Here is a 16,769-nt window from a genome sequence, read left to right on the forward strand (position 1 = left end):
TGTAGTAAACATTTTTGCCCTGCCATGCAAAGAATGCATGCATCAAGAGTTGATTCTAGGAAAGGAGAAAACTGGAAGTTTAATTATCTGCTTTGCTATTTAAGAGGTTCTTTGTGAATGAAATGATTCCACATAATTTGCTGAAGTAGTTTGTTGGAAAAAGTTTAACTTGCTCCATAAATAATTAAGACTCATATTTTGTATTTTCACAACTTTTTGCTAAGCAGTGCTCTTGAATCATTCTTTTTGTTCTTTTTAATCACGATATTTAAAAATTCAGTAACACTGCCTGTTTGAGGAATTTGCTGTGAATTATGAATGTAAAGTGTGATTGCTACTCTTAGAGATGCATAAATTGTGTGTGTGTGTGTGTGTGTGTGTGTGTGTGTGTGTGTGTTTTTCCCCCCAAAATGCATACCTCATCCAGCTCTTAAAAGTACTTCCAAAGCTTCTGTAGTAATTCTCACGGAATTCCTGACTCCTTTTCCACCGTCAGTTTTTAAAGACGTAAAGATAATGACATTCGTGTCTCTTTAAGCACCTCATGAATTGATCAATGTATATTAGGAATGCTGCTACTTTTCAGTTGGTGCACTTTACATTATATGTTGCTGTGTACGAAATGTAACTAACATATCGAAATTACTTGTTATGATCATGTAGGAACTATATTTCTCTCATACCAGAGGTGGTAAATTTGCCAGCCTTACATATAATTTCAAAGGATGCAAACAAATAACAAAATATGTTAAGGTGCTTCCATGTTACGCACACACACGACTCCCATTATTGGAGCTTCAGAAGTAGTGGGGTGTGTTTGTGCTCACAGTTTTGTCACTGCTGCACCACTGAGAGGTGCGAAGGTCCGTGAATCGTGTCAAGATTGCAAGTGCCACATTTATTATGCTTTAGTCATTTAAAAGAGAAGAAGCTGTTGTCTGTGGGTAAAACCAGTGTTACAAATAGAATGTACAGCAGAAATATTTTCATAGGACTGTTTGGTGGCAAGAATGGACATTTTGAAAATATGTATTGAATGTTGTTTGAAGACTATAAAACTGTTGAACCTTAACTACGCACAATGGACACAGTGCACAGCTGCAATAACATTGCACTTCGTGACACTGGAGATTGCTTCGATTTTGCAGTACCTATCCAGGATATCCAAAATACAGCACAGATTGTCATCAGTTTACTAAGCCAAAATCAGGCAGGTCCCTTTGTCAATAATTATTTTGTTTTTGTGATAATTATTGGCCTTAGGGTCTCACACTAGCAATGGCGGCAATAGTCACCAGGATCTTTGAAGAGAGAGCTGTTTATGGGATGTTGTGATTTATCATGCTGCATTCTGCATAGCAGCTTAGTGTGATAGTCACTTGTCAATGGCTCGCATCACACTAGCAATACTCCACAACATCGTCGGAGAATCCCGCTGGATGTAAATGCAATACTGATATCCTTTCCTTTGCCATGTAGTACTTAGTGATATTTCAACATTTGTGCTAAACTTATGATGAACATGACTTTCAGATTATAGCCATGTGCAATTAAATGACAGCAGCACATAAATCTATATAACAGTATAATGATGCTTGACACCAACAGTAAAAATGCACATCCACACATGAAATAAAACGGCATTTAATTGTACTTCTATCAGTAAACTTTATTCTCGATCCTGAGAAATGAGAAGTAAATGCCATAGTTTTAAGAACATTTTCAGGCAATGAAATTCAACCCAAAGGAGAAATTTTTGGGCTGTGTGATGGAAACACTCAGAAAATAAATTTCTCTAACACAGAACTAGTAAATTTTAGAGAAAGGCTGGTGAGAAGTACCTCCTATTATCAGAAAAAGCCATAAGAATAAAGATTCCCTTTCTCAAAACTTCAGGTGTGTAAGTGGATTTGGAACTATGATGGAAATGAAAACAAAAGCAGGGAACTGACTGAATTTGGAACCCGATGTCCGATGTGCATTTGCTGATACCAAACCCAATATAATTAAGATTGTTAGAAATAAGCAGTACCAACTATCTCATTGGCCTTCATAATTTCTTATTTGAGTATAACACCTGCAGAAATGAGTATATTGTGTGTGTGTGGTATATTGTGTATTGTCTTGCAATTTAAAAATAGGATTGTTCAATTCACCCCCCCTCTAAACTTCAGTTGGTTACTAGACTGTTGAGGATACTGGTTGCTATATGATTGTGGTCAGGGTAATTGGCTCAGAAGGTTGAGAACCACTGATACAGAGGATAAATCTGATAAATAATTCCCCCCTCCCCAAATCAAGTTATGTAATCTTTAATGTGTTCTCTACACTATATATATAACATTTCATTAGAGGGATTTTACACTGTGACAAGTCATGGGATACCCCTTATCCAGCGTAATGCAGCAATTCAACATGGCATGGAATCAGCATGTCGTTTTGAAGTGTTGCTGGTGCAGGATTTTGTGCAGGAACTGAGCTCTCTACTATGTCCCATAAATGTTTGATTGTGTCGGGTGGCCAAATCATTCAAGAACTTTTTCAAATCAATCGTGAAAAACTGTAGTCCAGTGACATTGCAAATTGTCATCCATAAAAGTCCCATCGTTTGGGAACAAGAAGTCCATGGGTGGGTGCAAATGGTCTCTCAAGTAGCTGTACATAAAGATTTCCAGTAATGATTGGTTCAGTTGGACCAGAGGACCATTTTCGTTCCATGTAAATACAGCCACCATCAGCTTGCACTGTGCCTTGTACAACGGGGATCCATGGCAAACCCTACCATCAACTCTTACCTATTGAAATCGGGTCTCATCTGACTAGGACATGATTTTCCATTCATCTGGGGTGAAGCTTATAGGGTCAAGAGCACAGAAGTGCTGCAGGTGACGTGCTGTTAGCAAAGGCACTTGTCAGTTGTCTGCAGCGATAGACCATTAACACCAAATTTTGCTGCACTGTCCTAACAGATACGTTTGTTGTAGGTCCCACATTGATTTCTGCAGCTATAGCTTGTCTGTTAACACTGACAATTCTAAGCAAATGCTGCTGCATTGTCCGTGGTGAGGCTAATGCCTGAAATTTTGTATTCTTGGCACCCTCCTGACACTGCTGTCCTTGGAATATTGAGTTCCCTAACGATTTCCATAATGGAATGTCTCGTGCATGTAGCTCTACCATTCCACATTCAAGGTTCTTAATTACCATCATGTGACCATAATTATGTCAGAAACCTTTCACATGAATAACCTGAGTGCAAATGATAGCTCAGGCAATGCAGTGCCCATTTATACCTTGTGTACACGATACTACCACTGTCTGTATATGTGCATGTGCATATCATTATCCCATGACTTTTGTCACCTCAGTGTATTTATACTATGCTGGTGACTGGATAGCCTACATTGATTATACAGCTATTAAGTTAGAGAATGTGACAGGCCGATAGCTGTTTTCCTTCAAATATTTCCAGGTTTACGAGTGTCAGTTATTGAGTTTTGTTTACTGATAATTGGATATTCCAATTCTGTCATAGTAAGCAGACAAAGATAATAATCCAGAGGGTAGGCATAGGAAAAGAATTCTCTTAACTTGATGACTGCTTGAACATCCAGTTTAAATTAATCAAGTCTGCAAAGGACATCAGTTCTAAGGACATTAGAGAGGTGAGGGAGATCATTCTACTAATTGCTTTTCAGTCTGTTCAAGATGTTCAATACAAAAAAATAAGCCAGAGCAATTTGATTAACCTTTCCTGTCAAATTGTTCACTATGTTTGGAGTGTGTGCTTGGTAAATTTCTTCGTTCAGTATTTTTGACTGGGAAGCAGTGAAATATTTTGCCTAGGTATTCTTGGGACACCATTGTGATTAAACAATTCGTGTATACTGTTCCTCTCCCCCAAGGAGTAAAACAGGCACAGTATCGTATTCGAGTTAACCAACCTCATTTGACAATGGTTATAGGGTTTGCAGGCTTCTAATTTGATAAGTTCCACTATGTGGATTGGTAGTGTTTATGCCATTTGAACATGTTTTAACACTATACATTAACTGCTATGTTTTCATTTCATTGCTAGCATCCAATTACAAAGTAAAAAGGTTTGATATTTTCAGCAGTTGTTGCAAAGAACTCCTATTATTACCCAGTATCACCTTGGACTGGTACTGCTTAACCCATCCTCCTTGAGGGCACTGTGTGCATGTTACCATGCACATAAATCAAGAACATCTTTGCAACTTCTCACATAGTTGTATTCATCTGCCTACCTAAGGTTTGAGAGATTCCTTGGTCATCCCTTATGTCTCACCCTCCCCAACTCTCTGCTATGTGCTGTGGAAGAATCAAGGGCGGGATCTGTCCTATGTAGCCAACCAGAAAATTCTATTGGATCTCTCTCTCTCTCTCTCTCTCTCTCTCTCTCTCTCTCTCTCTCTCTCTCTCTCTCTCTCTCACACACACACACTCTGTTTGGTTTCACAGGTTCTATTCATACCATAGTCATTCTGCATTATAACCTATCCAATCTACAACAGTCTCACTTTGATGAACAATACCAGTGGCACTTTTATATTTTAGTTAACCAGCAGTCTTTGTTAATTGTCAGCCATTTTATTCACAACACATCATTGCACTATGACTGTTTAGACTGACATGGGTTCCACATTTGAAATCTCAGATTAGACTGACTTCCAAAATGGCCCAGTGCTTATATAGCTTTGCAAAAATGGCTACCGAGTGAGATGGTGCAGTGCTTCTTAACACAATGGACTCGCATTCGGCCGGATGATGGTTCAAACCCACAACTGGCCATCCAGATATAGATTGTCTGTGGTTTCCATAAATCACTCCAGGCACATGCTGGGATGGTTTCTTTGAAATGGTATGGCCGATCTTCTTTCCCATCCTTAACACAATCTGAGCTTGTGCAGTAAGGGTTTTGACTAATAAGTGTTCTTGATGATGGAAAACTGGAAAAATAGTTAAATAAACAGTACCATACATAAGTGTTAGTTACCCAGAAAGTGAATATGTTCCTACCATGTTTTGTAAATTAGCTACATGAAAACTTTAAGAATTTCTATGGGTTATTTTCCTAACTATAGTAAATACATCTCTTTACATGTCAACAATATGACTGGAATGGGAAATAATTACTGTTAGTCGAACTGAGCTTTAGCAAAACTAGTTACTTGAAATGGATCAGATTACTTAGGAAATTATTCTGACTAATGTCATTTAGCAAAGGGAATCGGTCCCAGCTTGCTTTTTTAGAAATTGATGAAACAATGTCTCTATAAAACACTCTAACACATGTAGTGAAAATGTGACAGGATAATTTTTTGTTAGGCAGAGAAATGACAAGTGCAGCAATAGATAAACTGAAGTATTTCATCATGTTTTGGTTTCTTTAGACAAATGACTGCTAAACATCGTGTGTGTTGCTGCTATTTTTAAAATCTCACATGGACTGTAAATCGAATGGGGACTTGTCCCAAAAATTGGGAATGCTCACAAAAATTGTTTTTCAGAAGTCAAGGAATTCAGAATGCCTGTAGGTGGAATTGAGCTGAATATTTATGAAATGAAATGTTTGAAGGTTTTATTCAAATCACTGATTTGGCTTCAGAAGTAATTAGCTGCGAAGTTGTGTAATGAAAGATGAAGAAGAGCGTTGTATTGCTATATTATTTTGTTGCTTAATGGTGGCTCCCTGTGGCATGTTTGCTGACCTTGCGAAGTCGTTATCTGTGAATAGCATGATTTAGAGTTTGAAGTGTAATGTGTCCATGAGAAATTATCACCTAGCTGAGAATTCATTACTTGAACAAAAACAAATGTGAGGTTTTCAGTTATATACTAGTAAGAGATATAAATATGGATCAGTATTGAAAACTTATTTTGCAGCTGAACATTAAAATTCAGGCTTTGGTTTTTTAATCATTTCAGTACTCTGCCGAGTGCAGAGTCATGCCAGTGCCATGCCTAAAATTAAAAATGACCAGTGGTTGGTTTGAAACGTGATGCATCATTCTGCCAAGTTCCACCATTATTAAATGGGAGTGACAGCAGTTTGAAGCATGTTCTTGAGAGAATCTTTCATATACAGGGCTATTCTGAAAGAAGGAACAGATTTCAAACATTCATTGCTTCCAAATTATGTAAGATAGAAACACAGTTCCAACATCCCTGGAAAGAGAAAAGTTCAAATTTTTATGCATTCAGTGCGAGCAGCATGTGCTAGACGTCAAATGTAAAACAAAGGTTCATTTCCTGCCTCACACAAAGCAACTGGTCTCTTGTTACTGAATTCGCAGCTTCAACAGTAAGATGTTGCAGACTTCCAAGAGTGTCAGGCATAGTGGGGGTAAAAAGTAGTTTTTTTTTACATAACCCACAGATCAAAAGTCACAGTGTGTGAAGTCAGGAGACATGGGAGATCACTGGTGATGTTCATCTTGCAGATGACTTTCTTTTGTTGCTCCACAGTGTAGGTTTATGGCTTCTGTACCAAGTTTACCTGTTGTGGGCACTTGCATTAGTGATGAGTAGTTTTGGAATCCTAGCTGGCCCTGCAATTCCCTGCTTATGGAGCCCCCTTCGTATTTTCATGCTGACAGAGTTTGTGAGTGTAACATTCAGCTCTACAGTAACTTTTGCAGCTGCATCAGTCTCTTAAATGACCTTCCATCAACATCACTTACCAGATGGTTTTGTCTGCATTGTCACTTAGTGGGTGATGTTTTTCCCAAATGTGGTTTAATTTTCAGTACATTGCCTCTGGAATCACTGACCATTTCCATTACCTAGGTGATGGAAGCATACACCATACAAATACCAACAATTTACCTGCTTCTGAAATTCACCTTCTCTGTCATAACGCACTCACAACTATACAGAACAGTGCTCTGATCACGACTGGCCTTGCCATGTTTCGAAGACCTTGAGCAGGTGCCGCTTAGTCAAATGCAACAGCAGAACCTGCAGACTTGGGTAGCATGTGTATGTATGTTGAAGTATGCATTACTCGCACTGTCCAAACAGTTCATCAACAGCTGCTTTGGATATCTTTTGTATTCTTAGATGCTCCATCTGATAAGTTAGGCTGGAGTCCGATTTAGTGATAGAGTATGCATGGAATCCTAGGGTCCAACGTACAGAAGCTTCTATGCATTATCCAGTGTCCTCATGCCATAGCTATTTGTGTTGTGCAACAATGAGAGATCATGAACTATTTACATACTACTTAGATGGTGACGACGACGGAACTTCATTCCACCTTCCGTGTATACAGCCACTCAACCTTTTCACGCATTATGTCTACAGTAACGTGATACTAAGTTGTATCTATCTAGGTGCAGCTGTTAAATTTGTCTCTCTTCCCAACTGTCTGTTGACCATAGCAAATTTGTAGAGACATATTTTGATTTTTAAATTTCCTGTAGTGATATTCGAAACAGCTGCCTCTCTACTAACTGGATTTCCACGACAATTTCAACAGACAATACAATACTGAAGGTATGTCTGTGAACAATAATTTGTAAATGTTACCAAAAATTTTGTATTCATTACAGATATTGATTTTTATGTACAACTTCCTCCTTTTCTTTGCCCAATTCAACATTAATATCATCATCATCATCATCATCGAATAGTTCCAGTTTCCTGGGTACTGTTAAGGGACCTCTTTCCCTTCCTTCTGCCCATGTATAATCAGCCACAGTGAACATCATTCATTGTACTTCCTCTGGAAGTAAAGTCGTCCTTTATCATGTCCCTCCAATGGGTTCTGAGTCTTCCTACAGGACATATTCCTTCCAAATGTTTTCTGGCTGTTCTTGTATTCTCCAACCTTATTACATGCATGTACCACTGTTATTTGTAAGTGCTGATTCAGTCTAAGAGGGATGTCTTGATTATGGCTTTCTGCCTCACTTTATTGCTTAATTTATCCACCTTGGTATTCCGGGTAATGAATCCAAGGAATTTCATTTCTGATTACTGGAGTCTCCATGATCCTCCCTCTTTGTGAGGATGCATGCTTCGATACCATATGTCAGCAATGGTGTGAAGTGGCAGTTGAACATCTCTGATTTGCCTTTTATGAACTCAAGTCATCGCATAAAAAGGTACTCATGTGTTGTTAGAAATCAGAATCCTTTTGCACACTATTGGTAATCTCCTTTTTAATCAAACTGTCCCTGGAGACTATACTTCTGAGGTATAGAAAACTGCCCACACACTCTAGCTTGTGGTCTCCTAGTTTCACACTTGGGGACGCATATCTCTGTTGACTGCCATCACCACTGTTTTGGCCTTGTTGATGTTGAGATTGTGTTTCTGGAATTAGGATTTCCACATGTTGAGCCTGGTCTGAACTACTACTGTTTTGTCCCAGATCATGGCATCAGCAAAGACAACTGCATTAAGTTCACCAAAACTTTTCTTGGTGTTTTATATTAATCATCCATAGCAGTGATGAACTGTAGTGGGAGCATTGCACTGGCCTACTGAACTCCATTCTTGGTCTCAAACCTTGAAGATTGTCACTCTTCAACTCGTACAAATCTAGTACATTTGCTTTACAGATTTCTTGAGTATCAGTGTCCACATAAAGTAAGTAATTTTTTATGTATCTGTTGGCTTCTATGATGGCGTGCACCCTGAAAGTTACTGCTGGCAGGGTTTCACAGTTCTTATATCCACAATACATTAAGAAAATTTATTTTGTATGTAACATTCTGCAATCCTAAAATCCAGTTACACTGACATATTTAGTATAAGGTAAGGAAAAATGTTCTGATCTTTTGAATGGGTTAACGAAGACAACAGTTTTTAAAGTTTGTTGTGGTTCATGAGACAGATTTTTGTATACGATCCTGAAGGCAAATCATAATCCACACATTGGGATTCGCCATATTTCACACAAGTAAAGAAAGCACATGTAGATGTTCAAGGCAGTCATCATTATCATCCAACATGATCATCTCCAATACTCAGAGCATTGTTATGGGAAAATATTTGTGAAGGAAGTTTTGGAAAATGTGTGTGAACATTTCAGAGGAAAAGTGGTCAGTTCTGAAGAAATGGGTGGATCTTGCATTAAGACACACAATACTTTATTAGTGAAGCATAGTTTTGGCTGTTAAAAATGGTATGGCCATTCAAGATTATAGAAAACATTTTTGCAAAAATAATCTGAAGAACTGATTAGATGTTACACTTCCAATTGAAGTGCATTTGACCTGCTAGCAAGAAATATGCCTATGTCTTTTGAATGCAGGTGTAGAAATAAGTTACCACTGGACAGTTGCGTTCTACCAGAACTATTGTTCATTGGTTTTGGTACAGTACATAAAGGACATAATAAATGGCAAGATTAACGGTAGAATTGGTAGGGGAAGAAACATAAATGAATGCATGACAGAAACTGGGAGCAGCCAACAACTTCTCTTTGTTTTTTAATTTGTTTGTTTTTGTTGGCATAGTCCATATCAATTCAGGCAGGCTAGGAAAAATCTTGCCTTCATAGTCGCAGATGTTAATAAATTTAACGTATGTTATAGTGAAGGAATAGGGGTAATGCAGGAGTAGGTTTAATAATGAATAGGAAAATAGGAATGCGGATAAGCTACTACAAACAGCATAGTGAACGCATTATTGTGGCCAAAATAGATACGAAGCCCACACCTACTACAGTAGTACAAGTTTATATGCCAACTAGCTCTGCAGATGACGAAGAAATTGAAGAAATGTATGATGAAATAAAAGAAATTATTCAGATTGTGAAGGGAGACGAAAATTTAATAGTCATGGGTGACTGGAATTCGAGTGTAGGAAAAGGGAGAGAAGGAAACATAGTAGGTGAATATGGATTGGGGAAGCCGCCTGGTAGAATTTTGCACAGAGCACAACATAATCATAACTAACACTTGGTTTAAGAATCATGAAAGAAGGTTGTATACATGGAAGAACCCTGGAGATACTAAAAGGTATCAGATAGATTATATAATGGTAAGACAGAGATTTAGGAACCAGGTTTTAAATTGTAAGACATTTCCAGGGGCAGATGTGGACTCGGACCACAATCTATTGGTTATGACCTGTAGATTAAAACTGAAGAAACTGCAAAAAGGTGGGAATTTAAGGAGATGGGACCTGGATAAACTAAAAGAACCAGAGGTTGTACAGAGATTCAGGGAGAGCATAAGGGAGCAATTGACAGGAATGGGGGAAATAAATACAGTAGAAGAAGAATGGGTAGCTTTGAGGGATGAAGTAGTGAAGGCAGCAGAGGATCAAGTAGGTAAAAAGACGAAGGCTAGTAGAAATCCTTGGGTAACAGAAGAAATATTGAATTTAATTGATGAAAGGAGAAAATATAAAAATGCAGTAAGTGAAACAGGCAAAAAGGAATACAAACGTCTCAAAAATGAGATCGACAGGAAGTGCAAAATGGCTAAGCAGGGATGGCTAGAGGACAAATGTAAGGATGTAGAGGCCTATCTCACTAGGGGTAAGATAGATACCGCCTACAGGAAAATTAAAGAGACCTTTGGAGATAAGAGAACGACTTGTATGAATATCAAGAGCTCAGATGGAAACTCAGTTCTAAGCAAAGAAGGGAAAGCAGAAAGGTGGAAGGAGTATATGGAGGGTCTATACAAGGGCGATGTACTTGAGGACAATATTATGGAAATGGAAGAGGATGTAGATGAAGATGAAATGGGAGATATGATACTGCGTGAAGAGTTTGACAGAGCACTGAAAGACCTGAGTCGAAACAAGGCCCCCGGAGTAGACAATATTCCATTGGAACTACTGACGGCCGTGGGAGAGCCAGTCCTGACAAAACTCTACCATCTGGTGAGCAAGAGGTATGAAACAGGCGAAATACCCTCAGACTTCAAGAAGAATATAATAATTCCAATCCCAAAGAAAGCAGGTGTTGACAGATGTGAAAATTACCGAACTATCAGTTTAATAAGTCACAGCTGCAAAATACTAACACGAATTCTTTACAGACGAATGGAAAAACTAGTAGAAGCCAACCTCGGGGAAGATCAGTTTGGATTCCGTAGAAACACTGGAACACGTGAGGCAATACTGACCTTACGACTTATCTTAGAAGAAAGATTAAGGAAAGGCAAACCTACGTTTCTAGCATTTGTAGACTTAGAGAAAGCTTTTGACAATGTTGACTGGAATACTCTCTTTCAAATTCTAAAGGTGGCAGGGGTAAAATACAGGGAGCGAAAGGCTATTTACAATTTGTACAGAAACCAGATGGAAATTATAAGAGTCGAGGGACATGAAAGGGAAGCAGTGGTTGGGAAGGGAGTAAGACAGGGTTGTAGCCTCTCCCCGATGTTGTTCAATCTGTATATTGAGCAAACAGTAAAGGAAACAAAAGAAAAATTCGGAGTAGGTATTAAAATCCATGGAGAAGAAATAAAAACTTTGAGGTTCGCTGATGACATTGTAATTCTGTCAGAGACAGCAAAGGACTTGGAAGAGCAGTTGAATGGAATGGACAGTGTCTTGAAAGGAGGATATAAGATGAACATCAACAAAAGGAAAACAAGGATAATGGAAAGTAGTCTAATTAATTCGGGTGATGCTGAGGGAATTAGATTAGGAAATGAGGCACTTAAAGTAGTAAAGGAGTTTTGCTATTTGGGGAGCAAAATAGCTGATGATGGTCGAAGTAGAGAGGATATAAAATGTAGGCTGGCAATGGCAAGGAAAGCGTTTCTGAAGAAGAGAAATTTGTTAACATCCTGTATTGATTTAAGTGTCAGGAAGTCATTTCTGAGAGTATTCGTATGGAGTGTAGCCATGTATGGAAGTGAAACATGGACGATAAATAGTTTGGACAAGAAGAGAATAGAAGCTTTCGAAATGTGGTGCTACAGAAGAATGCTGAAGATTAGATGGGTAGATCACATAACTAATGAGGAAGTATTGAATAGGATTGGGGAGAAGAGAAGTTTGTGGCACAACTTGACCAGAAGAAGGGATCGGTTGGTAGGACATGTTCTGAGGCATCAAGGGATCACCAATTTAGTATTGGAGGGCAGCGTGGAGGGTAAAAATCGTAGAGGGAGACCAAGAGATGAATACACTAAGCAGATTCAGAAGGATGTAGGTTGCAGTAGGTACTGGGAGATGAAAAAGCTTGCACAGGATAGAGTAGCATGGAGAGCTGCATCAAACCAGTCTCAGGACTGAAGACCACCACAACAACAACAACATAGTGAAGGACTAAGTATGGAACACACATTTTTTTGTTTTCTCCAAAAAAATTTCTGCTCAGAGATACAGCTCTCCAAAGATAACACTGCACATACCATTTTCAAGATGTGAACTTTGGAAAAAAATTTAAAATCTCTGGAACAGTTCTAGATTTTATTTTATTTTTGTATTTTTGAAAGATAATTGCTTTATCATTACAAAGAAATCCTCCATTTGGGCTTACCTGTCAAAATTCTTTTACTGTTGATTTTTGAATTTTTTTATAATTCAGAGAAAAATTTTTTTTTCAAAAATGCCAATCCAGAAAAGTTAGATATTTTTTTGTTGATTAGTACCTTGTAGTACTAAATTCTCTGTTAGGGAGAGCTTTCACTTTTAGGTTGGACAGGTTCTATGAAAAATTGGAATTTTTGCCATGCACCAAGGGTGGATTCACCTTGTTCACAAACTATCGTTGTTATTGTCAAAACATTTAGAACACAAAAAATCGTCACTGGAAACGTCTTCAATTTGAAACAGAGACTTCAAATGAGAACACTTATTCCCAAACTGCACAAAGTGTTTTTTGTTTGTTTTATATATCACTTTTTTATGGGTAAGGAAATAGTCAGCACACTTCACTCTCGTGTAGCCCCAGTCAGAGGACATTTCCAACAGTCCTTTTCACAAAACACACTGCAAATATGTCAACTGGCAAATTCCTCACAAAAACACAGAAATCACTGGATAGTCTCAGATTTCTTAGAAGCCTCTTCAGTAAACAAATTAGCACTGAACAACTACATTACAGAAACTTTGCAATGAACAACCACGGCAAAGAAACTGACAAGAAACTACAACGAAGTGTAAGAAATATCTGTAATAATGAAAGTGAAAAGAAATAACTGCAACAAAGACAATAGAAATAAACATTGTAACAAAAAGTTAGTAAGAAACTACTACAGTGAAGACATATGTTAGCCTTGAAAGTTATAAAAAATGATTAAAAAAAAAACCTGTAGAACTTGGAAGGTACTAATCTCACACACACACAAAAAAAAGCAGACGTGTAAAGGCAACGTTTACATATGTCTGCTTTTTTTTTTTTTGTGTGTGTGTGTGTGTGTGTGTGTGTGTGTGTGTGTGTGTGTGTGTGTGTGTGTGTGTGTGTGTGTGTGTGTGTGTGTGTTTCGTCTTTCCTGATGAAGCAACCGTGGGTTGCGAAAGCTTGAAATTTATGTGTGTGTTTGTGTTTGTTATTGTCTCTATCAACATCCAAACGCTTTCCTTTGGTAAGTTAGAGCATATTTATATATATAGAACTGACATATGTCCAAATGGAGGATACCATTGTAATCATAAAGCAATTATCTTTCAAATAAAAAAACTAATGAAATATCTAGAACTATTATGGAGATACAGCATTTCAAAATTTTTCTGAAATTCGTATCTTCAAAATAGTGCTCACAGTGTTGTCTTTGGAGGCCTGTATCTTGGGGTGGGAATTTCTTTTTGGGAGAAAACAAAGAAATTGTCCAGTGTTAGTACATTGTGTGGTTTATATCATTACAAAATACAAATTGTATTTTATAAGTAATAAAAATTAATTGATTGCATAACTCCCGCACTTCTGTGCAACCAAAGCAACTACTTTCGATGTAAGTGCAGTTTCATGCACAAACATAAAAATCTGTATAATTATTGTTGTTATTTTGTACTCAACAGAACAGTCTTCAGTGATCAAGGGCAAGAGCTTCCTGGTATTACTGATAAATGTGAAGGTTGTTTATGAATAACAGAAACACGTTTTGTATTAGTTTGATGATTTTTGAGGAAATTGAAAATGTTTTTTCTAGTTCTATACCTGATTTTTTTAAAATTTTTGTTATAACTTCTCCCTGTTTCACATTACAAATCAATGATTTTAAATAAGAACTGAATTAAACACTGACAATTTCAATTGTGGTATAAATACAGTTTGCTTTTAAGTAACAGACGGGAGGATAGCTATGTAGGACCAAAATGTTCCATAGGTTACGCAGCTCTTCATATATCCTCTCTCAGTTTCTAGGGAAATCTATTGCGACACCAACTGCAGTGCAAACGAATTGATCGGAATGAGGTAATGCCAGGGGTTTTCTCGAATGCCTGGAATCCTTACCCAATCTGTTACCCCCAGAAACCATCCTTGTAACCATTGATGCCACTTCCTTATACACAAATATTCTGCACGTCCAGGGCCTCGCTGCGATGGAGCACTTCCTTTCACGCCGATCACCTGCCACCCTACCTAAAACCTCTTTCCTCATTACCTTAGCCAACTTCATCCTGACTCACAACTTCTTCACTTTCGAAGGCCAGACATATCAACAATTAAAGGGAACAGCCATGGGTACCAGGATGGCCCCCTCGTATGCCTACCTATTTATGGGTCGCTTAGAGGAAGCCATCTTGGTTACCCAGGCCTGCCAACCCAAAGTTTGGTACAGATTTATTGATGACATCTTCATGGTCTGGACTCACAGTGAAAAAGAACTCCAGAATTTCCTCTCCAAGCTCAACTCCTTTGGTTCCATCAGATTCACCTGGTCCTACTCCAAATCCCATGCCACTTTCCTTGACGTTGACCTCCATCTGTCCAATGGCCAGCTTCACACATCCGTCCACATCAAACTCACCAACAAGCAACAGTACCTCCATTATGACAGCTGCCACCCATTCCATATCAAACGGTCCCTTCCCTACAGCCTAGGTCTTCATGGCAAACGAATCTGCTTCAGTCCGGAATCCTTGAACCATTACACCAACAACCTGAAAACAGCTTTCGCATCCCGCAACTACCCTCCCGACCTGGTACAGAAGCAAATAACCAGAGCCACTTCCTCATCCCCTCAAACCCAGAACCTCTCACAGAAGAACCCCAAAAGCGCCCCACTTGTGACAGGATACTTTCCGGGACTGGGTCAGACTCTGAATGTGGCTCTCCAGCAGGGATACGACTTCCTCAAATCCTGCCCTGAAATGAGATCCATCCTTCACGAAATCCTCCCCACTTCACCAAGAGTGTCTTTCCGCTGTCCACCTAACCTGCGTAACCTCTTGGTTCATCCCTATGAAATCCCCAAACCACCTTCCCTACCCTCTGGCTCCTACCCTTGTAACCACCCCCGGTGTAAAACCTGTCCCACATCTTGGCACAGTGTTACACCGTCCGGGTTATCTGGATACTTCCCACTAACACCAACCTGTCAGAACTCCGGAGATGGGAACTTGCCCTTCAGTATATCCTCTCTTCCCGTAAGCCACCAGGCCTCAACCTCCGCTAATTTCAAGTTGCCGCTGCTCATACCTCACCTGTCATTCAACAACATCTTTGCCTCTGTACTTCCGCCTCGACTGACATCTCTGCCCAAACTCTTTGCCTTTACAAATGTCTGCTTGTGTCTGTATATGTGAGGATGGATATGTGTGTGTGTGCAAGTGTATACCTGTCCTTTTTTCCCCCTAAGGTAAGTCTTTCCGCTCCCGGGATTGGAATGACTGCTTACCCTCTCCCTTAAAACCCACATCCTTTCGTCTTTCCCTCTTCTTCCCTCTTTCCTGATGAAGCAACCGTGGGTTGCGAAAGCTTGAATTTTGTGTGTGTGTTTGTGTTTGTTTGTGTGTCTATCAACATAACAACACTTTCGTTTGGTAAGTTACATCATCTTTGTTTTTAGATATATTTTTCCCATGTGGAAAATATATATATATATATAAAAACAAAGATGATGTGACTTACCAAACGAAAGTGCTAGCAGGTCGATAGACACACAAACATACACACAAAATTCAAGCTTTCGCAACCAACGGTTGCTTCGTTAGGAAAGAGGGAAGGAGAGGGAAAGATGAAAGGATGTGGGTTTTAAGGGAGAGGGTAAGGAGTCATTCCAATCCCGGGAGCAGAAAGACTTACCTTGGGGGAAAAAAGGACAGGTATACACTCGCGCGCGCGCCCACACACACACACACACACACACACACACACACACACACACACACACACACACACACACACACACACACACATCCATCCGCACATACACAGACACAAGCAGACATTTGTAAAGGCCGTCTGTGTATGTGCGGATGGATATGTGTGTGTGTGTGTGTGCGAGTGTATACCTGTCCTTTTTTCCCCCAAGGTAAGTCTTTCCGCTCCCGGGATTGGAATGACTCCTTACCCTCTCCCTTAAAACCCACATCATTTCATCTTTCCCTCTCCTTCCCTCTTTCCTGACTGAATTTTGTGTGTATGTTTGTGTGTCTATTGACCTGCCAGCACTTTCGTTTTTTACATGAGTCTCATCATTTGGTTCATTCAAGTTCCATGGCTAGCTTTGGATGATTACTTGTCTCCTTATGTATCTGCAGAATTCTGTCATTTATTTGGCTTCAGATTATTGTACTTTTTAACAGCACACAAGGCTAACCCCCATTTGTTTACACCACAGTAAATACAATATTGTCTTTTTCAGGGCCTGTACCTTTTTTCT

This window comes from Schistocerca piceifrons, chromosome 2 (assembly GCF_021461385.2).
Source record: "Schistocerca piceifrons isolate TAMUIC-IGC-003096 chromosome 2, iqSchPice1.1, whole genome shotgun sequence".
Taxonomy (NCBI): Eukaryota; Metazoa; Arthropoda; class Insecta; order Orthoptera; family Acrididae; genus Schistocerca; species Schistocerca piceifrons.